Source organism: Herpailurus yagouaroundi, unplaced genomic scaffold (assembly GCF_014898765.1).
Source record: "Herpailurus yagouaroundi ecotype Mexico unplaced genomic scaffold, PumYag 184, whole genome shotgun sequence".
Taxonomy (NCBI): Eukaryota; Metazoa; Chordata; class Mammalia; order Carnivora; family Felidae; genus Herpailurus; species Herpailurus yagouaroundi.
In genome coordinates, this window is record NW_024412415.1 from 31,844,092 (window position 1) to 31,866,259 (window position 22,168).

Below are 22,168 nucleotides of genomic sequence, written 5' to 3' on the forward strand. Positions count from 1 at the left end.
AGTGTGGTCACAGGACTGGTTCTTTGGAATCAAGTTACCTTCTGGCCATTCGTGTCAATTGAGACTTAACGAAGAACCACAGGTCTTAAAACCCATAATCTTCACGGTGTCAAGGCCATGGATTTGGAACAACCGTGCCAACAGCATGTTTCTTGTCGATGGCGCCTCCTGATATCAATCAATTTTCCACTCCTTTCCCCCTCCCTGACCCCAGTCCCACCTGCCATCATCTCCCACCCTGTCCACTTCAACAGCCTTTGGACTGTTCCATCTAAACTTGCACTGTCTCCAACTCCACACAGCAGCCACGACCTTTATCCTGGTGTGACATCTGACTGTGTCATCCTCCTGCTTAAAAGCCTCCAAGGACTGACAAAACAGTGGGAGGTTAGGAGAATCAGGACCATCCTTCCCGGAGAACACATACCAATTACTCAGGCGCATGAGCAGGGCTCACAGTTAGTGGGCTAGGAACCCCCACCGTCCTCAGCAGGACTTTTTGCCCAACAGCCACCATCCATCACTGCCACTACCCACTGGATTGGGCCATCCTGCTTCCTGCTTTCGTTTCTCAAATTGAGAAAACATGCTAATCTAGTGTTGTGGAGAAAGCATAGAACACCCTCTGTTTCTAGCAATATGACAGTTTGGGTCATTTAGACTAACCCTCAGGGTAGAAACAACTATAAATGCTGAACACAATGAAAGATATCTTCTTACAAGCATTAAAGAGCTGACAAGAGAGTAAAAAGCTACAAGGCCAAAACCTCATTGACAGCAGGGGCTCTGAGAATGCTGCAGCTACTTGTGCCTTAGGGCATTTGCCCAACCAGCAAACTTGAGCTTCGGTTTTGACATTGCCAAGGGTTCAGGGGAGAGAATATAAAACCCATCAGCAAAGATGGGGAGTCTAATAGGATGTTCTCCCTCATAAAGGTGGAACTCCAAAGGGAAACCCTCAGTGTATGTGTGAACCAAAAGAAAAATTGCCCAATCTCTCCCACACCCAGGGACTGTGAGAAAAATTGCCTTGGTTCTGAGCAGAATAGAGAGTAAAACGAGTCACCCATGAAAAATGGATTTGTAGCCCAAATCTATATCACCTGAATAGTCAAAATAACTGTAGCCATGAACCTATGTAGTCTTGGACTGGCAAGACTTTAAGGTACTTGGAAGAAGTAAACACAGATCTTTTCATCCCAGTTTCCAAAGAATTACCAAAGACAATTTCCCAAGGAAAATGAACAACTCAGACAAAAAAATAACCACGTACCGAAGGAAGCAAGGCTCCGGGAATGAGAACCCGAAGAAACAGCAGAAGCAGATCTGCAAGATTTCAGATATTGGAATTATCAGATACAAAATATAAAACAACTATTTAGAAGGGTAAAAAGATAAGGATGATAGTATCTGCAGGGAACAGGAAAATGTTAAAACAAACAAAAAAAAAAACAGATATAGAGACTTAACAGATTGTAAAAAGAAGGAAGTATCACATTTAGAAATGAAAAACATAATTGAACACTCTATGAATCTGTATAATAGTAGATTAGACGTAGTTGAAGAGAGAATCCATGAACTGGATGAATGCAGCAAAGAGAAAAAGGAGATGGAGACTATCAAAGAGAAGTTAAGAAATAGGGGAGATAAAATGATAAGATCTAATATACGTCAAATCAGAGTTCCAGAAGGAGAAGCTTAAGAGAATGAGACGGAGGCAATCATTTAGGAAATAATGGCTAAGAATTTCCAGACCTGAAAAAAGATTTTAATCCATCATTTTGAGACACTTAATGAAACCCATGAAGGTTAAATAAATAAAATTCACATGTAGATTCCTCAGAGTGGAGCTTGGGAACACCAAGAACAAAGGGAAGATTTTTAAAGCTTCCGGAGAAGGAGGAAAACAGGTTATAATCTACTCAAAAGAAAAATGTAGATTAGCAGCTGACTTTCAGCAGCAGCTGTGGGAGCCAGAAGATAGTAGAATATTTTAGCATATTGTCGATTAAAAGTAACCACCAATTTAGAATTCTGTAGTGAGTAAAAATGTCTTTCAAGAATAAAATAAAATTAAGGCTATTCATATAAAAAATAAGAAGAAAAAAATTTGCCATTCGCAGAGCCTTCACCAAAGGCAATGCCAAAGGTTGTACGAAAGGGAGAAGGAAAGTTATTCCAGAATGAGGAACAAAGTGTATAGACAGATGAAGAGCATAGAAGCTGGGAAGTATATCAGTAGACAAAATAAATACTAACTGCTTTAAGCTGTAACAATAATGTTATTTGAGATTTTAAAAAAGGTAAAATTTAAAATATGAAAACACCAACATCTAGGTCAGGGATTGAATGGATTTTAAAGTATTTTAACATCCTTGTACAGTCCTGGAGGATGCACTGGTTAATGTAGTGCACTGGTAATGTAATGCACTGGTAATGTAATGCACTGGTAAATGATAGTTTTTGAGTACAGGTTCTTGTAATTTCCGGGTGAACTTTTAAAAGAATAAAAACAGAGAACACACCCGTTGAACTAATTGGAGGGGCAATTCTGAATGGTCCAAAAATATTCCATTAATACAAAAATACAAGAAAGGAGAGTACAAGGAACACAGTAAGGTGGAACAAATAGAAAGCACAAAATAATGTAGGAAAACATCTAAAGTACAAAGATCCATCCAAATGGATGGAAGAAAACCTCTCATGCAAATATTGAAAAAAAGCTGATAGAGCTGTATCAATATCAAACAGCATAGTGTCTAAGGCAAAAAGAATCATTAAAGATAAGAAGGCTTTCGTACAACAAAAAGGATAAAATGCAGTTACATGCAAAAACATGGGTGAAACTCACACGTAGTGATGAGTGAAAGAAGCAAGACACCAAAGCATCATTACAGTACGATTCCATTGACATTAAGTTCAAAAAAACAAAAGCAGGAGAAACAACTAAACTGCATTGTTTAGTGACCCCACAATTGGTAGTAAAATTATAAAGAAAGGCAAGAAACTAAAAATCACCAAAGTCAGAATAGTGATTACATCTTGGGAGGAAAGCAGTTGTGATCCCAAGGGGGGGGGGGCACACAGGAGTTCTGGGGTGCCAATGAAGTTCTAAGTCTAGTGGTCAGGGTGGTGACTGCTCAGGGGCTCATTTCATAATTATGCTTTACACTATATATATAAAGTTAATGTATTTTTGCACAGTTTATTTAACAACTGGAAAAAAAATGGACACTCTTGAGTTCTAGATCCTTTTCCAACACGTGGTGTCCATAAATTCTTTGATATTCCTCCTTTCAAGAGATGGAACCTAATTCTCCTCCCCTTGAATGTGGACTGGACTTAGTAGCTTGTTTCCTACAAATAGAATAATGTGGAAGTGATGATGGGTGATTTCAGAGACCAGGCCATAAAAGGTGCTGTAAATTCTTCATTGTTTTCTCTTCGATTGCTTGCTCTGGGGGAAGCCATGTTGTGAGAGCATCATGTGATGAGGAACTTAGACTGTTAGCCAACAGCTCAGTAAAAGAGCTTCCTGGGCAGCAGATCCTCCCGCCCTAGTCAATGCTTGGATGACAAGCTGCTCCCACCAACATCCTGACTGTGACCTCACAAGAGACCCTGGGCCACAACCACCCAGACAGGCTGTGCCCAAACTTGTGTCACACAGAGACTATGAGTCAATAAATGTTTGGGTTTTTTTTAAGTTGCTGAGTTTGGGGATGATTTGTTACACACGAGAGATAACGAATTACACATCACTAATTTGCTGTTGACCATGGCTGCATTTCCTCTCTGGAAACATCTTCCTCTGTTTTCTCGACTGTGCAGCAGAGAAGCTGGGCTGCACTGTGAATGGCAAATACGTATCACCTAGCCAAAGAAATGCCAATCAGTTAAGGATTCTGAGACTGCCCCTAACATCAGGGTGACAATGCAGCAAGTGACTGGAGGGCGGCTTATTTACCATGCATACCTTCCCCAGACTAAAGGATCACTAAATCCACGGAGGGGGTGGTTATCTCAATTCCACACCCACCCACTCCCCCCTTACCAGGTATAATTGTTTTGGAAGCCCAGGCTCCTTACCACAGCAGTGACAAAAGCATCTGGTCTCCTTGTCCTCCAAGACCGCGTGTCTGAAATCGTTCAACTAAGACGTATTGGCCAGAGCTCTGGCGAGGAACCCGGGTTCAAATTCGTCACTTAATATCTGTGTGACCTTCATCCACTTCATTTCTCAAAGCCTCAGCTTCCTCACCTGTAAGATGGAGATTTCTCTAAGGATGGAATGAAAGTCCGTGGCAACTGGTCAGTCGGTTCATCAGGAGTCCTTGTCTCCATCCACCATGAACCCATCCTTGAGCTCGGGGCGTTTCGGGGGATATAGTGAAATATGCCGGTGTCTCTTCCCTCCGGGAACTTGCTGCCTATGTGAGGAGACAGTGGCCATGCGCCACTATCAGAGAACCTTTCAAGCTAGTACAAGTACAGCCTCATGGACTGGATGGGCAGTATATGCTCTAGTACTTTTCCAAGTGTGGTCCCCGGACCGGCAGCATCTGTCAGCATCACCTGGGAACTCATTAGACACTGAGACCTAGGGGACCACCGAGGAAACCCAGCATGCTAAGGGTGGCGCCCAGTGATCTGTGCTGTAACAAGCCGTCTCCAGGATTCTGAGCACACTCAAGTCTGAGGACCATTGCTCTATGGGAATTCGGGAACCAGGGGGACCCGGAGAGGCCTGATGGAGGATCTGGAATTGGAACTATAAAGAAGGACTAGAATATGAATAGGCAAAAGAAAGGGTGAATGTGGTTTCAGGTAAGGGCAACAGCATGAGCAAGGAGACAGGACAGCTTGGCGTGTACTGGGTCCGGTGAGGGAACCAGCTGATGGAACAGAGTGCAGACGCTGAGAACAGTGGGAGCTAGGGTCAGAGAGGTAAGGGCCTCAAGTGCCAAGAAGGAGGTTGGCCTTGACAGAGCAGGCCAAGGGAGCCATTGCAGGTTTTTGAGCAGGAGAGTGGTGACAGCCTGGTACCTCTTCCAGACCCACAGGCTAGAGCCCCTCCCTAGGTCTCACTAGGCTCAGAAGGCAGATGAATACCTACATGCACCAGCATCCCCTGAAGCCAGGGATATCCTGCTATGAGGCGAGGAAACTGTAAGGGAGAAGGCAGGCCGGCAGCAGCCCCGCGGCCTCCCTCCCACAGAGGACCTCTGAGCCCCAGCCTCACATGGGCCTTGTGCAGGTATTGAATTATGAATGGAGATTGTACAGAAATAATTGCAAACATTATTGCCCCCCCCCCCCCCCCCACATGTGTGTCCTCTGCAGGGCTGCGGCAATAGATTTTGTTGCTTTAACTCTCCAGGGTAGTTGTAAATTAGAGCTCTCCCTTAACAGTGGGGCAGAGATCCTGAGGAGAGGGAATCCCTTTTGAAAGCCCTAAAAGGGACAGACCCCTCAACCATGTGCATGGGTTACCCTCAACTTTTCCTTTTGTTTGATCTATTCCACCCATCCCTATTAAATAACTAATTATTTAACATCTTTTAAAGCTTTGTTATATATTAGAACAGGCAGGACACAAATGAGTGCTTTTAATAATATAAAAGCCCATTAGCTTCATTTACTGTTAATGTTAAAATAAACATGAGGCAATTTAGATATACTATTCCAATTTCACGGAAACTTTGATGTTTTTCTTCTCTAGTCACATAATTAAGGGAAAAACTACTAATGATATTAAGTTTGTACAGTGTTAATGACAGAAACAGGCACAAGCTGAAATTGCAGCCATTAATATGAAAAAATAAAATATTTAACAGGGGAGATAGATGAGTGCAATTTTAATAAACCAAAATGAAGAAAATTAATTTTAGAAAGTTCCACAGTCTTTCACATGCTACCATTACACAAGCTGTCTAATCTATTATTTTTGTGGTCTGGATTATTTATCGACGGTCCGGAGGAATGCCCTGGTTTTTGCGTATTGTTTTGTGGATGATGAAGATTTTGCCTTTCTTTGTTTAATTCTTTCCCTTTACTGTACCGCCAGTCCCCAAACGGAAATGGCTTTATTTACAGTGTGTGCTTGGACAGAAGGACTTTACCAACAGCCTGTAGGTGAGACGGAAGGGGTGGTGTGATGTAACCTATGGAGAGATTCTAGTGTGACCACTGACTGCCGAAGCCTGAGTGGTTACAGTGGCTGAAATATTGGGTTTGACTCACGCGTGGTTACAGTGGCTGAGGTTTGACTCACGCGTGACAGCTGGCTCCCAAAGAAGAACCCCCTGTGTCCAGTGGGTTCAGCCATTGCTCTAGCTTTAGCTTTCCTCTCTGGGTCTGGGCCTTGCCACTTATAGTGGGTTGAATAGCATGTCCCCCGAACTCACTGGAAATAGAGTCTTGCTTGGTAGATGTAATTAAGGTAAGGATTGAGATGAGATTGTACTGGGTCAGGGTGGGCTCTAAATTGAATGAAGTGTCCTTATAGAGACAGAAAAGACAGAGACACAGAGAGAAAGCCAGGACGAGTCAAAGGTAGAGGCTGGAATGATGTCGCCGTAAACCAACAAATGACTGGAGTGAGCAGCGCTGGAAGAGATAAGGAAGGACTCTTTCCTATAGCCTTCAGAGGGAGTGTGGCCATGCTGACACCTGGATTTCAGACCTCTGGCCTCTAGAATAAATTTCTGTTGTTTTAAGCCACCAAGTGTGTGGTTATTGGTTACAACAGCCCTAGGATACCAGTGCCGTGCTGGAGAATGACAGCATGGAAATGAGCATCCCTGACCTGTCTCATGAAGGCCACGGAAGGTTCGGGAACGGGGGGAATGGCACAAGCTGCCCAGAAGGGAGTGGAATGTGGAAGCAGGAGCAGAAGGAAGGGAAGTCCAGGCTGCTAGGACACAGCCCTGTAGCCAATGTAGCATATGTGACAGAGCAGCGGCAACAGGAAGGCAGCAGGATGGACTGGCCCAGAGACACAGGGAGGAGTCCTGGGCCTTGGTGGTGGCTACTAGGCAGGTCGTTGAGCCTGTGACCCAAGTCCAGGGAGGTAAGGCATGGAGCCTGGCGCTCTACCTATGAGGTGCTGGGTGCTGGGGGAGCCAGTCCAAAGCCTGTTTGTCAGAACAGCAGCCTAAGAGCTGATGACCAGCAAGGACAGGTAATGGTGTTTATGGTGTGTAAGGCGGAGAGACATCAGCCTCTCACCTTGCCTTCAGCGGGATCCAATGAGATAACTGTTCTTAACACCCCATTTCATAGATGAGAAAATGGAGGCTGGGAGAGCTGAAAACTGGCCTGAAATGGCATAATGAGTGAGGAACAGGGCTTCACCCCAGGAGTCCCCCCCCCCGCCCCACTAGCTGCAAGAGAGGCTTCCATTTGACTTCATTTATGTTTCCAGACGCGCAGCCCTGCACGAGACCTGTGGGGGACAGAGCCGAATATGACCAGGCGTGGCAGTACCGACGCTGGGTCAGTGACAGGAAAGCCCACAGGAACGGGTTATAGGTGGGGACGTTTACTTCCTCTGATTCCAGGAGAGCTGAAGTGGGGGCAGCTCCATGGTTTTTTACTTCAGTGGCTTAGCATGTCTTCCAGAATTTAGGCGCCCTCCATCTGTACCAGTGATCAGGGGCAAAGCCGCCCTCCTGCACTGGGCCTTGGGCCTGGGTCACTGCAACCAGACCTTTCTGCGTGGCCCGCCGCTCCGTCAAAGTCGGCCAAGAGGGGGCGCTGGAGGGCAACTGCGCGGCGGAGCAGGGGCTTCCCACTTCCTCCCGGAGGCTTCCAGCTCCTGCCTCGGGCCTTTCCTCCCGGCAGAGGCCAAGCCTCCAGCAGCCAGGCCCAGTGAGCTTGCTGTTTCTCCAACACGCGCAGATACAGCCTCACCGCACACTCCCTCAGAACCTGGACCAGGCCCCCAGCGCGCGTCCTCCGAGCTCGGAGACGTCAGCACCTGCTTCCGCAGCTTTCGGCCCCCAGGTCAGCTCCGCGGCGCTCTCCTCTAGATCAGCGCGAATGATTTCTGCTTCCTGCAGTTGCTACCTCCCTTTTTACCTTTCCAGTGACCTAGTTAACATTCTTTAAAAAAAAAAAAAATCTTTAATGTTTTATTTATTTTTAAGACAGAGACAGAGCATGAGTGGGGACGGGGCAGAGAGAGAGGGAGACACAGAACCCAAAGCAGGCTCCAGGCTCTGAGCAGCAGCCCAGAGCCCAACGCGGGGCTCCAACTCACAAACTGTGAGGTCATGACCTGAGCCGAAGTCAGACGCTCAGCCAACTGAGCCCCAGGTGCCCCAAGTTAACATTCTTTATACCTAGTTAACAATTAGTAATGTCTGCTGTTAACACAGCCTGTATGGTGTCTGACTCTTGCCTGGACCCTGCCTGATACCACTTCTTTCTGCCCTGATGTGCCCAGTGTGTTGGTGATGTCGCTCCTCTAGTCACAGGGTGGCTGCAGCAATGCCAGTTGACAAATGTCAATGAGCAGGCCCAGAGGTGGAGAAGTACTTCTCTCTTCTCGTTCCCAACCGGAGCCGTTTTAGGAAAAGAAACATTCCTGCAGCCCCGCCCCCAATTTTCCTTCACATTCCTTTGGCCAGAATTAGGTCACAGGATCCCTTCCCAGAAGCAACACCTGGCAAGGGGAATGGGATGTAGTAATTAGTGTAGACTGAACAGGCCCCATCTCCCTGGGGCTGAGGCTGCCCTCACTCCCAGGGCCAGGCAGAAGTGGACCAGCTGAACAAAAGCCGGGCTCTGCAAGCAAGGTGGGAAGAAGGGGAAAGGTCCTGAACTGAGGTCAGTGCCCCATCATCCATCCGGCCCTCCAGCTGGAGATGCCCGGGCTTTACAGATCCCCGTGTTAGGTGCTGACTCTGGAAAGGCACAGCAGGGCACTGTGGGGCCCCGAGGGGCAAGCAGGAGCTCTGGAGAAGATCAGGGGAGGCCACTGGGTGTGAACTGAGTGTGAAGGACGAGGTGACTTTACTAGGTAGCAGGTAAGGCTGGACTTCCCGGACAAAAGATGGCCTGAGCAAAGGTGCAGAGAGGTAGGGAGAATATGGCTCAACTAGAGACAAGGTGGTTGAGTGTTATTTGCGCACAGGAGGCACGGGGGAGTGGCAAGTGACATGGCCTTCCAGGCCTGCAGGGATCGAGCAGGGAAGGCCTGGTAGGGTATATGGTAGCCTGGGGTTTGCGGCTACAGTGCCTGCTTCTGGAAGATCGGCCTGCAGGAGATGTCTGCCATGGGGGCAGAGAGCTGCAGCTGCCTTCTCTGGTCCTACTGGGCCGCTGATCCAGAGACGCCCTCCCTTCCTCCTTCCCGCCTCTCACCACACAGCCATTGCTTTTGTTAATATCACTGAACAGAAACCAAAGGAGTAAAAATTACAGGCCCAGCCCCAAGGAGCTCACAGCTTAGATTTAGTTTTCTCTTTTGGAAATTGAAATATAGTTGATATTTTTATCAACTCACATAAAATGTATCCTTGTAACCACTTTCAATTGTACGGATCAATGGCATGGTCACATTGTGCAACCATTACCGTCATCTGTCTTCAGAACTTTTTCATCTTCCCCATTACCACCATCTATTTTCAGAACTTTTGATCTTCCCAAACTGGACCTCTGTCCTCATTAAACACTAGGCCTCCATTCTCCCCTCTCCCAGCCCCTGATAACCAACATTATACCTTCTGTGTCTACGTATTTGATTATTCTAGGTACTTGATAGAAGTGGAATCTTAGAATATTTGTCCTTTTGTGTCTGGCTTATTCTGCTTAGCATAAATCTTCAGGGTCTATCCATGTTTAGCATGTGTCACAATGTCATTCCTTTTTAAGGCTGAACAATATTCCATTGTATGGATATACCATATTTCGTTTATCCATCATCCAGTGAGGGATATTTGGGTTGTTTCCACCTTATGGGTATTGTGAATGCTGCTACGAACATGGTGTTCTCAAATATCCATTTGAGACCCAGCTTTCACTTCTTTTGTGTATATACCAGAGGGGAAATTGTTGGATCAAATGGCAATTCTATGTTTCATTTGTTGGAAGGACTGCCATACTGTTTTGTACAGTGTCTTCACCATTTTATAGTCCCACCAGCCGTGCGCCAGGGTTCCCCGTCTCTCCACCTCCTCATTTGTTTTCTGGGTTTTTGATAATAGCCATCCTGATGGGGTGAGGTGGTACAGTTTAGCTTTTGAGCCAAGGCAAACGCATGTGAAAAGTAATCAGTAGAATAATAACACAGTAGAAACATCAACAACCATGAGGAAGTGGGGAGGGGGGACCATGCAGATAGTGGATAAGAGGATTGTGTGAGGTGTGAAGGATGCCTCAGACCCAGGAGGATGTGACATTCCGGGAGAAGGTGACATCTCGAGGCAGGGACCTTGGGGGTGGGGGAGTTGGCTTTGGTTACTGCCTGGGGGGAGGGAGGCTGGGGGCTGGGCGAGCAGGGGCAGGTGTTGGGGGTCATGGGCCAGTGGGGGAACGCCATGAATTCATGGGCGGGGCCTGTCCCAGCTGGATAATATTTCCCCAACTTGTACCCTCTCCACATGTCTTGCCATCCTTGGCCCCTCCCCACCCCACCTCTTTCTCTCTCTCTTGCAGTTGTATTTCCAGTGCCTGGTCCAGAGTCTGCACGCACCAGAACCTTAATGAGTGTTTGTCAACGGAAGGAAGAGGGGGTGGATGGAAGGGTGGTTGTTAGCCCACAGATAAGGAAAACTGAAAGACAGGCTAGATCTCGACCCATAGAATTGCAGCCGTGGCTGAGTTTTCACGATGCTCACTGCCCTAAACCACCCCACTGCCCCCCTTTGCCACTCCATCCATGGACCATGCCAGCTCCTCAAAAGAAACTCCCCATGCAGAGACGAAGGACATCATGATTTTCCCCATGCCCAAGACTTACAGGAAATAATTACAGGAATTAATTAATTAACAGCAGGAAATAATTGAGTAAATTACTTTCGCTTGCATGTATGAAACTGCTTGTTTGGGGGGGGGGGGGACTGCTTGTATATGAGGGTGTGGGAGAGCTAGAGTGAGGCCCCCAGCAGCCCGTATGGTGGGCACAGAGTCATCTGTCTCCTCCTCTCTGCTGTTCATGAATCAAGTTCTTATCTGGAGAGAAGAACTTGACTGGTGTCACCAAGGCGTTTAAGCTGTAATGTATAACAAGGTGGCCACTGCATTGCTGACAGTCACTGATCCAGAAGCCAAAGGGAAATGCATTAACCAATTTAACTGTCTGGAAATCTAGCATAATGAACATCCCAAGGTGTCTTATTACTAGCTCACTGTTGCCTGCCTTGTTACCATTTAAATTTTTCTTAAATTTCTTGGGCGGGAAATGTTTCCATAAATGCAGGTCTGGGGAAAAGGACTCAGAGTCTTTCTGGCAGTGGAGGGCTCAAAGCCTCATAGATTTAAGCCATCTGGTGTTTTCCAAGACACCTTCACCTCTGCTACTGAAGTGTTCTTAGTAAACTGTGTCAGGGAGGCAGGGCTAGGATGATTCCAAGATGTGGCAACATGGGTGAAGAAAGAGGCCATGAGGGGTATGGGGGCAGAGTTGATGAGTCCAAAGACTGGCCTCTCTTTTCAGGCTGTTGCTGCCTTGCAATGTGACACAGAGTGAGTCCCTTTACCTCCTTTGGGTCTCGGTTTCTATAGAGGACTCTCTCAGTGCCCCCAAGAGCATCCCCCAAAAGTACCGTGTCCCTGCGTGTCACTGTTCCCCCCACACCAAAAGTTCTCTACCTTGACACTATTGGTATTTGGGGCTAGAAAATCCTTTGTGTGGACGTTGTCCTTGGCCTCCAGATGCCAGCAGCCCTCTCTTACCCCATCCCCCCCAACACCACAGACGTGACAACCAAAAATGTCTCCAGACCTGGCCCAATGTTCCTGGGGGCAAAGTCACCACCTAGAGAACATCTGATCTGTGCATAGCTGTGGGATCTGGGTAGAGCCACTCATTCATTTCTCAGACATTGTGAAGCCCCTCTCTTGTGCCAGGTCTTGGGGATGTGATGCTGCCTCTCTTTGTGGAGTTCACGGAGTCTCAGGGGAGACAGGCCATCGGAGCATTGATAGTGGGAGAGCGTGGGGAGCTCCAGGAGCTGAGGACAGTGGCCTAGAGGAGGATGATCCGAACTGAGCCCTGGAGAGAGATACCTGCATGATGGGCTCCCATGCTAAAGCCTACCATGATGCCCAGCATGAGATCAGCTCCTTTGGTTTGAGGCCCTCGAAACCCCACTTAGAAGACAAGAGTGTGTTCTGGGAGGTATGGGCAATAGGTGTTTGTCAGCCATTAACATCTTGGCCTGGGTGGAATGACCCCTGCCACTTGCTGGCATCCTTCCAGGCCTAGCTGAATGGCTGCCTGATCCATGAATTTCCCTGGAGGGTTTAGCTAAAAGCAGTCCCTTCCTTCTGAGCCCAGAGGGAATGTGACTTGTAAGTTAGAAGTAGAGAGTGGGAAGTGAGACCTTCAGCATCCCTAGTGCTTGGAAGGGGCAGGGCAGGTAGGGCATTATGTTGGGGGCTGAGTTCGAGGCAGCCGGGCAATGGAAGTCTGGCTGTGGGGATCCAGAGCCAGGAGTCTGATGAAGAGGAAAGAGGAGAGAAAGGTATCTAGCCTAAGCCCCATCTTCACGACAGTGTTGTCTTTTGCTTATCCTGAGGGTACTCACAGACTTAGAGGGCACACTTGATGCAATTGTCATTCAAAGTGTGGCCTGTGGACCAGAGGCATCAGTGTCATCTGAGAACTGGTTAGAAATGCAGAGTTGTGGCCCCAATGCTGGACCTATTTAATCAGAATCTGCATGTTGATAAGATCCTAGAGGACTCGTGTGTCATTTATGCGTCCCTCCCTGTGCTAGACATCGGAAAGGAAACAGAGTGGGCAGGCGCCTCTCCCCATGGTATTTCCTGCTGGCCAGGAGACAAGAGCCCCACAGCCTCCTCCCCTCGTACCCCATTATCTGAAGGATGAAGTCTAATCTCCTTTGCCTATTGCCGAAAGCTCTTGGCAATCAAAACCACACATCCCTTTCCAGACCTGTCGTCCAGAATTCCCCTCCAGGTACCCTGGGCCCTTGCCAAGCTAAACAACGAGCAGTTTCTTAGCACCCGCCCTGCCTTCCAGACTCCACAGCGTTGTCCAGGTGGCCCCGTGGCTGTAAAGCACTCTCCTGAGTCTAAATCTTGCAGTGCTCACGCAAGGGTCGCCTCCTCCTAGAAGTCTATCTTGTACTGCCAAAGTGAGCTCTATCTCCTGTGACCCCTCCCCACCCACTGCTGGCCCTTCTCTCTCCCCTGCCCTTACCCGTATCTTTAGCCTAGATCCACGACAAGACTGAATCTGCCTGAGGGCAGGAGCCAAGTGCAATCATGCACTCAACGCAGTGCCAGAGGAGAGCTCTGTGAGGGTCTCTTCACTGACTGACTGATTGGCTGACCGTGGACAGAGGCAGGGGGTATCAGACCCAAAGGGAGGCGTAGGAAAGCAGAGAATGGAAACGGACACTTGCAGAGTGTTAACTGTGTGATAGACACGGCATGGTATCCAGCTCCATCCTCGGAGTAACCTTTCGGGCCTCTTTTGGAGCCTTGTCTGCAGATAAGCGATGTAGGTTCAGAGGTGTTAAGTCACTTACTCAACAGCGCAGAGACAGTGAGTTGCTAAGCTGGGATTCAGATATCTGTCTGCTGGCTCCGAAGTCCATGTTTGTTCACGACGCCATGAATCGGTCTCAGAAGACCCACAGTTCTTGTTGTGCTGTAGCAACCAATGGGAAGGCAAGATTCAGAGAGCTGAAGATCAGTTTGAGGTCACTTGGTCTAGCTACTCGTTTTTACTGGCGGTAAATTGAGGCCGAAGGAGCAATGACTACTCAGGAGGAGTGAGTGGTCAGGGCTGGGGTGGTCAGGAAGCCATTCTAGAAGGGCAGAGCCCTATCCGCGTAGGGAGAGGAAGGAAGTTTTACTGGCCATCCACTGCACATTAGACAGTAAACTTTTGCCATCTCATTTAATGCTTGCAACAGCCCTTTGGTCATCCCATTTTCCAAAGTAGAAAGAACTGTGCAAGTCTTTGGAATAAGCAAAAAGAGATTAGTGGTAGGCTCGAATAGTATGCCTTTTTGGGCAATCTGTTCATTTTATATTGTCTGAGCGATTTTACAGCTAAGTTCCAGAGAACTGATAATAATGCAAATGATCTTGTCCATAGAGATGCAAATAAATTTTGTCTGTTGGGATGCAAATGACTATGACCCTGAGGATATTGACCATCTTTGCAACTATTTGTAAATCCATTTCAGATTGTCTAATATGTGTGCTCTCTAGATTCTCCTTTGAGCCAGTTTTTAATACCTACTGGTCCCCTCATTAATTAGTGAGTTAAATAAAATCTTTGTTCATCTTTATATTTGTAATAAAGTACTTCTTTTATATTTTAAAAAGTGTCCTAGGGGTGCCTGGGTGGCTCAGTCAGGCGACGGACTTTGGCTCAGGTCATGACCTTGCGGTTAGTGAGTTCAAGCCCTTGTGTTGGGCTCTGTGCTGACAGCTCAGAGCCTGGAGCCTGCTTTGGATTCTCTGTCTCCCTCTCTCTCTGCCCCTCCCCTGCTTGCACTCTGTTTCAAAAATGAATAAACGTTAAAAAAAAATTTAAACAAGTGTCCTTTAACATAGAATTGCTAAAAACAAGACAACAGGCCCAATATGGAGTCACTTATGCTAAGCCCCTCATCACCAAACTGAGATTTACTTTAAAGTTTCAGCTCTCCCAGAAATGGAATCTTAAACCAATCAGGAATTACCTGATGGGCACTAGTGAGGCCATCTGCCTGATAGATAGACCCCTGCCATTTCCTAAAGGAAAGTGACCTTGCCACAACCAATCCATTTTTTGCTAGTATAACTTCCTTGTTCCTACCCCCTTCTGCCTGTAAAAGTCCTTTGTTCTGCCTGGCTCCCCAGAGCTCCTCTCTATCTGCTAGATTGGATGCTGCGTGATTCACGAATCTTTTCATAAAGACCGTAAGATCTTCAAAATTTACTCAGTTGAATTTTGGTTTTTTTAAAAAAAAAATTTTTTTTTTAACATTTATTTATTTTTGAGACAGAGACAGAGGATGAGCAGGGGAGGGTCAGAGAGAGAGGGAGACACAGAATCCGAAACAGGCTCCAGGCTCTGAGCTGTCAGCCCAGAGCCCGACGCGGGGCTCGAACTCACGGACCGCGAGATCATGACCTGAGCCAAAGTCGGACGCCCAACCGACTGAGCCACCCAGGTGCCCCGAATTTTGTTTTTTAAATTTTTTTTCAACGTTTATTTATTTTGGGGACAGAGAGAGACAGAGCATGAACGGGGAAGGGGCAGAGAGAGAGGGAGACACAGAATCGGAAACAGGCTCCAGGCTCTGAGCCATCAGCCCAGAGCCTGACGCGGGGCTCGAACTCACGGACCGCGAGATCGTAACCTGGCTGAAGTCGGACGCTCAACCGACTGCGCCACCCAGGCGCCCCCCGAATTTTGTTTTTTAATATGACAGAACTTAGCACTTAAATACCTTGCCCAGGGTCACAGCGTGTAAGAGCTACCGAACATTATATTCCAAACATCGTGTTCTTTCTGGTACACACCCCCTGCCCAACTTGACACTCCTTCTTCTAGCTCCTGGTTTGTGAGGGGTATAGCCTTGTGGCCACTTTCGCTTCTGGGAGCTTCAGTGTCCTCAGTTGTGGTTTGAGGATCTCAAACCTTCCCTGCTTACATCAGTTAGTCAAATCGAGTCACTTATACGGAAGCCCTTTGGGAAAGATGAAGTGGATTATGATGAAGGTGGTCCGTGGGTCTGTGGACTTGGACTTGGATCTGAGGGAGCATTCCGGCTCTACCGCTTGGTAGCCCCGTGACCTTTTTCAAATCACAAAGTCCTATCTGGGACCCACAGTCCCTGCAGCTGTCAGATGGGCTTGCCCTGCCTTCCTCACTGAGCTGTCGTAAGGAGGGAGGGGAGGTAACAGATGTGTGAGTGTATTAGACTCTTAGGTGCCAGAGAGGGGTTAAGCTTCAGTGGGGTTGTGACAGCTGTTGTTACTGTCCTCACTCCGCTGCTCTAGAGGGCGTGGGGTGGATGAAGTTTGAATGCAGGAGCTCCTGGCCCTACTCCTGGCCTCCTTCTCTGGAGACCAATGGGTGCTGCTGGGAAGGCTAGTTCCTGCCTCTGGCTATCTGCCCTTGCCTTCCTCTGCATCCCTCAGCCCAGCCAGCGGCAGATGTCAAGTCTGCCTTCGTCTGGAGGCCCTTTCCCATTGAAAGCTGGGGAGGCATACATTTTCCCAGTCCCTTCAGACACACTATGGAGCCAGCGCTGGTGTTCCATGAGAAGGTCATTCACACAACCCTTGTATCAGCTCATAGGCACTTCCCCACTTGTTTGTACCCACTTGATCCTGGAGCCCCGTCCCACCTGGATGTTTCTCCAAGATGATTTTTCAGCAGGTGTGAGCAGATGTGGAGGTCCTGCTTGGTGTGGGTGTGCAAAGCAGAAGGAAGGCTTGGTCCTCTCCCTCCTCCCTCCACTGGGAGAGCACATCACAGAGCCTCCGGGTCAAAGGCAGGCCGAGAATATCAAGTCCAGAGGGTGCTGCTGCTAGGTTATCAGAATCACCTGGGGAGGGTTTAAAAATCCGATTTGAGGACCCAGAGCCTCTAAATCAGAATCTGAGAGGGCAAGCCGTGGCAAGCTATATTTTTAAAATCTCCCCAGGCACTTCTGGTGCTCAGCAGCCTATTTTGGAAACCCCTCTTCGAAAGCAGTCCTCCTTCTCTGAACAAGGAGGAGGCCATGACACAAAGGTGCTAAGTCAAGGGTCAAGGTCACTAAGGCTGCCCTGCATCCCCTTTTGCATCCATTGTTCCAAAAGGCCAGGTTCTTAAGGGGTTGGCATTTTCCTGGAGTGAAACTGTTTGCAGGAGCTGCTGCAGGGGGTAGAGGAATGGGGAAGGAGCTCTTTGCTTCATTCCAGAACAGATCTGGCTGTGAACAAACGAGAAAGAGCTTTAGCGTAAGCCCGGCTGAATGGATAATTAAACAGATAGCAAAATGGAATGTAGCTTCACACACCTCCTGGGAGCTGGCTGGGGGAGATAATATGCTTTCCTGTTGTCAGAAGGCACAGGAGGAAAAACAACTGGGCCTGGCCGTTGGCCATTTAACAATATTGCTTTTGTAAACAAGTTGAAAAATCCAATAACTGTAAAACTTATGGCATGTCCTTAAAAGCCTGTCGCTGTTTTTGCCATAAATGGATGAGTGTTTCCAATTGAAGGTGTTCTAATTAAACAGTCCACATCCCCGGGGTGGTGAGGTCATCCCTGCGAAGGAGGGTCTGATCCCTTCTGGTGGCCTCAGGACCAGGGGTAGGGGGGCAGCATGGCAATTTTTGGTTTTGGTAGTCATAGTGCCTGCTGTCTTACAGCTGAACAGCTTACTTCCAGCCTGTGGTCTACAGCTAGAGGTACCTCCAAAGAACATTCCAGCATAAGCTTGAAGAAGCCAAGGCAGGGAGCGCCCACCAAGGGCACCCTTGGACTGGGAAGGAGGAAAGGCTGGTCAAAGAAACTCTTTGGTGGTGGAAGCAATTCAGTAGTAGAAAGTGGGGTTCTGCTTTGGGAGCTGGCGGTCTTCATGGAAGAATCACAGAAACTCAAGGCTGGTTGGGATTCCAAAAGCCAGTTGGTCCACCAGCCAGCTCTCACTTTCAGCCTCCCCTTGCACCGTCTACCTGGAATTGGGCCAGACTTCGGAGGTCAAGGGCACAGTCCTTAACAAGGCTCTCACTCCAGACACCTGCTGCGAGGTCAAGGGTCCCTGGGGTCACCCTCACGCTGACCAGCTGGCTACAAGTTCAGGAGTTCCTATGACCACCCTCAGGTTGACAGTTTGCTAGAAAGACTTGCAGAACTCAGGAAAGCATGATAATTTTGATGATAGGTTTTTTTTAATTGTGAGAAAATATGCATAACGTAAAATTGACCATCTTAACCGTTTTTGGGTTACAGTCCAGTAGTGTTACGTACTTTCACACTGTTCTGCAGCCAGTCTCCAGAAATCCCCTGTTGCAAACCTAAACTCAATATCCATTAAACAACTCCCCATTTTTCTCTTCCCCCGGCTCCTGGCAGCCACCCTCTACTTTCTGTCCCTATGAATTTGACTATTCTTAGGTACCTCATATAAGTAGAATTATACAGTATTTGTCTTTTTGATGATTACGTTTTTATTTTAGCAAAAGTTTACAAAGCCGGGTTGGCCCAAGGGAAAGACGCCTAGGGCAAGGTCTGGGAGGGTTCTAAATGCAAAGCTGCTGTCACCCTCAGGGATGTATCACCCTCCGCATCAAAGGGTGACAGACTCAAAGCATGTTGCCAACTGGAGCAGGTCACCCAAGCTTGGTGTCCAGAGTTTTTTTTCTTTTCTTTTTCTTTTTTTTTTTTTTTTAAAGCTTAATTTATTTATTTTGAGAGAGAGTGTGCATGAGTGGGGAGACAAAGAGAGAGGGGAGAGAATCCCAAGCAGACTCCGCACCATCAGCACAGAGCCCAATGCACGGCTCAAAGTCACAAAACGTGAGATCATGACTTGAGCCGAAGTTGGATGCTCAACTGACTGAGCCACCCAGGCGCCCCCAGAGTTTTTCATGAGGCTTCATTATGCAGATGTGATTGATTGGATCATCGGTCATGTGAACGAACTCAATCTCGAGCACCCCCTCCAAGGTCAGGCTGATATTACATGACTCAGAGCCCCAATCCTCAATCACATGGTTGGTCGTTCTGATATAGTTAGGAAGATTGTATCATCTTTCCTAATCTGAGTCATCTAGCATAAACTATGGAGAGGCCCACCATGAATGACGGCATTAGCATAAACAGTCAGGCAAGCTCTGAGGGGGCCGTCATGAGAAATGAAGAGATACCAAGGGATTAGAAGTTACCTGCTAGGGAAAGGGGACAAAGGCCAGCCAGATTCTTTATTACACACCCTCCCAACTTTGTTGCCCTTAACCCGTCACTCTCATAGCGCTTCCTAGAAGACCAGTGAGCCATCCGCTGGCGGACATCATGGCGACTCGGGACTGAGCCTGGTCTGGTCAGTTAGCGGTATGTGGCCTTCAGCGAATCACTTAACCTCCCTGCTACATGTCCGCTCTAGAAGGGCAGGGATGTTGGTCTTGTTCATTGATGAACCCCCAGGGGCTGGAACAGTGCCTAACAGGCACATAATAGATGCTCAAATATTTGTTGAATGGTTGAATGAATCTACTTCGGTCACTTTACCTGTACCATGAGGGTTGCTGTGAGAGTCTGATGTGTGGGAGCCCAGGCAGAGCTCAGGCGCCAGGCAGAGCTGAGGGCCAATGACTCTCTCGTACCATAGCTGTGGTTGTGGCCAGGTTATCCCCTCCCTGGTAACAGGTGCAGCTTTCTCTGAGGAACTTTCTAGAGACTTCATGCTTTGGCTCAAGGGAGCAACTGGGAGAGGAAGGCTGGCCAAGTCCTTTGACTCTCACGGAAGATCCGAGAGTATTTTTCTAATACCTCACCAGGCCAGTTTCCCAAAATAACCTGGTTCCCCAGACAGCAAAAGTCAACGTGCTTTTTCTCTCACAGGACAAGAAGCAATAAGAGAACATGTTGCCTCTTGATGTTTTTCTAGGTCTTTACGCATCAGCTCCTATTCAGGCCTCTATTTGGCAGATGAGGACACTGGAGCTTGGGGTCAAGGTCTCACGGTTACAAGTGAGAGGCTGCGACTCCAGGCCCTGCCTCTCTAAGAGACTGGGTCGGCTTGGGGTGGACAGAGTCTCTGTAGTGGGCTGAATAGCGGCCCCCAAAGATGTGTCTATGCCCAGGAACCTGTGAACATGACCTTATTTGAGATGAAGGGTCTTTGCGGGTGTAATTCAAGGTCTTCGCAGGTCTTTACAGGATAAGGTCATCCTGCATCATTCGCTTGGGCTTGGAACCCAGTCACAAGTGTTCTTATAAGAGACACACAGGGGGGAGACACAGGGAGAAGGGGGAAAGGGCTTGTGCAGATGGAAGGAGACCTAAGAGGTTGCAGCCACAGGCCAAAGAACGCCTGGGGCCCCGGGAAGGTGGAAGAGCGTGGATGGACTCTCCTCTAGAGTTTTCAGAGGGAGTGTGGTTTGGCTTACACCTTGACTTTGGGCTTCCGGCTTCCAGAACCGTGAGAGACGACATTTCTGTTGTTTTAAGCCGCCAAGTTTGTGGTAATTTGTTACAGCCGCCGTAAGAAGCAAATACAGAGACCCTAAACCGTACCCATGGCCTCTCCTCAGGATAGTTCTAAAGAGGGACTAGGAGGGAAACTGAGGCAGGAACCAGGTGGAAGGGACAGTGAGAGACTATGGCAGATGTGGGTGGCAGTTCAGCCCACAGACTTCTGCTCTTCTTCCTGGTGGGAGAAGGCTCAGGGCCTCTTGAGCCTCATCTGTGCAGCCAATGGGTGAGGAAAGAGACCTCCCTCCTGGGTGGTCTAAGCCAGTCACAGTAAGTCTTGTCTCTTTTGCCAGTGATTGTTTAGAAGGCGGGCATGTGACCCTGTCCTGGCCAATGAGACATGAGAGAAATGGTTGCCACTTCTAAAAAGGGATGTAGGGGACCAAACAGGTTGCTCATTCTCTGCTGGACCTGTGAGGGGTAGATGGAGCCCTAGCAGCTGCCTTGTGACCATGAGGACAGTGAGCTGGCTAGCTGAGGACAGCTGAGAGCAAAAGGAGAAGGGAAAGGGCCTGAGCGTGCTGCCTGGCAGCCGCCAAATTCCTTCTGGAACTTCTTGGGTCAGAATCTCTGCACTTGCAGCCAAAGAAGGTCCATTTAGTGGTTTTTTAAGATGTTTTAAAAATCAGATCTCATAGCGGAAACATTTTTCATGTGAACCCAGTACACACAGTCGTGTAGAGAACTGAAATAATTCACAAAATTGGATGTGTAACACATTCTGAAATTTTCTGTTGTGCTTATTTAATTGCTGGTCGCAATCCAGTAAGCTGATACTATGACCCCCCTATGGTCCTGACACACAACTTGAAAAACACTAGCCTAAATATACAGAAATAGATGTCAGAGAGAGAGAATTAAATGAGGTAAGATCCCACAGACCCTGCCTCAGACCCTGAGATATTACAGACGTCACCGAGGTAGCTCGGGCACAAAAGACAGATGGAGAGGGAAAAGCAGGGAGAGAGATGGATGGGAAGAATGAAACACAGAGCCAGCCACTCACCCACAGATGCTGACGTGATCTCCTGGGAAGGCAGAGAAGGAGACAGGTGTCAGCAAATGGAAAACACAGAGGCCCAGGACAGCGAGTCAGAGATGCAGAGACGGGGCATTTAAAACAAGATGCAGGTTGGGGCGCCTGTGTGGCTCAGCTGCTTAAGCGTCTGACTTTGGCTCAGGTCATGATCTCACGGTTTGTGAGTTCAAGCCCCACATGGGGCTCTGTGCTTACAGTTCAGAGCCTGCAGCCTGCCTTGGATCCTGTGTCTCCCTCTGTCTACCCCTCCCCTGCTCACGCGCTCCCTCTCTCTGTCTCTTTCTCAAATAATAAACATTAAAAAAAATTTTTTAAAACAAAATGCAGGGATGGAAACACAGGCCTGGGAATGAAGCGTCTAAGACTGAGCTGCAGAGAGATGCGTCCCAGGCAGAGGACCGGACGTGGGTGTGTACAAGAGCCAGGGTCTTAGAGAACAGAGGCCAGATCCCCGGCTGGGATTGGCCACTGATCAGCTGTGTGGCCTTGGCTGAGTCACATGGCCTCTCTCACCCTGTGCTTCCCTCTCTGGGAAATGGAGTGAATGATCTTTCACACGAGTGCGGGAGGAAGTCACTATGGATGTACTAGGCCTTTCCGGTCTCTGAGGACCCGTCCTCACGGCCCTCGACCCGATGGAGACCCTTAACTGCCACCCACCCGAGGCGTCCCCAGTGTCCCTCCCCCAGCGGTCCCTTCCCCCACTCCTCTGCCCAAAGGAGGGAAACCCATTTCCCTGGGAA

General features: G+C 48.2%; 2 long non-coding RNA genes across 2 annotated transcripts in view; one reads left to right on the forward strand and one right to left on the reverse strand.

Annotated features, from left to right (window-relative positions):
• Window positions 1-22,168, forward strand: part of LOC121041876 (uncharacterized) — a 46,465-nt gene that overhangs the window by 6,290 nt on the left and 18,007 nt on the right. The gene's annotated exons all lie outside the window — the stretch shown is intronic.
• LOC121041877 (uncharacterized) lies at window positions 3,681-7,369 on the reverse strand. Its single transcript, XR_005795881.1, has 2 exons — window positions 4,090-7,369; window positions 3,681-3,873 (listed from the first exon to the last, which is right to left on the reverse strand). It is a non-coding gene; the product is annotated as an uncharacterized LOC121041877 (long non-coding RNA).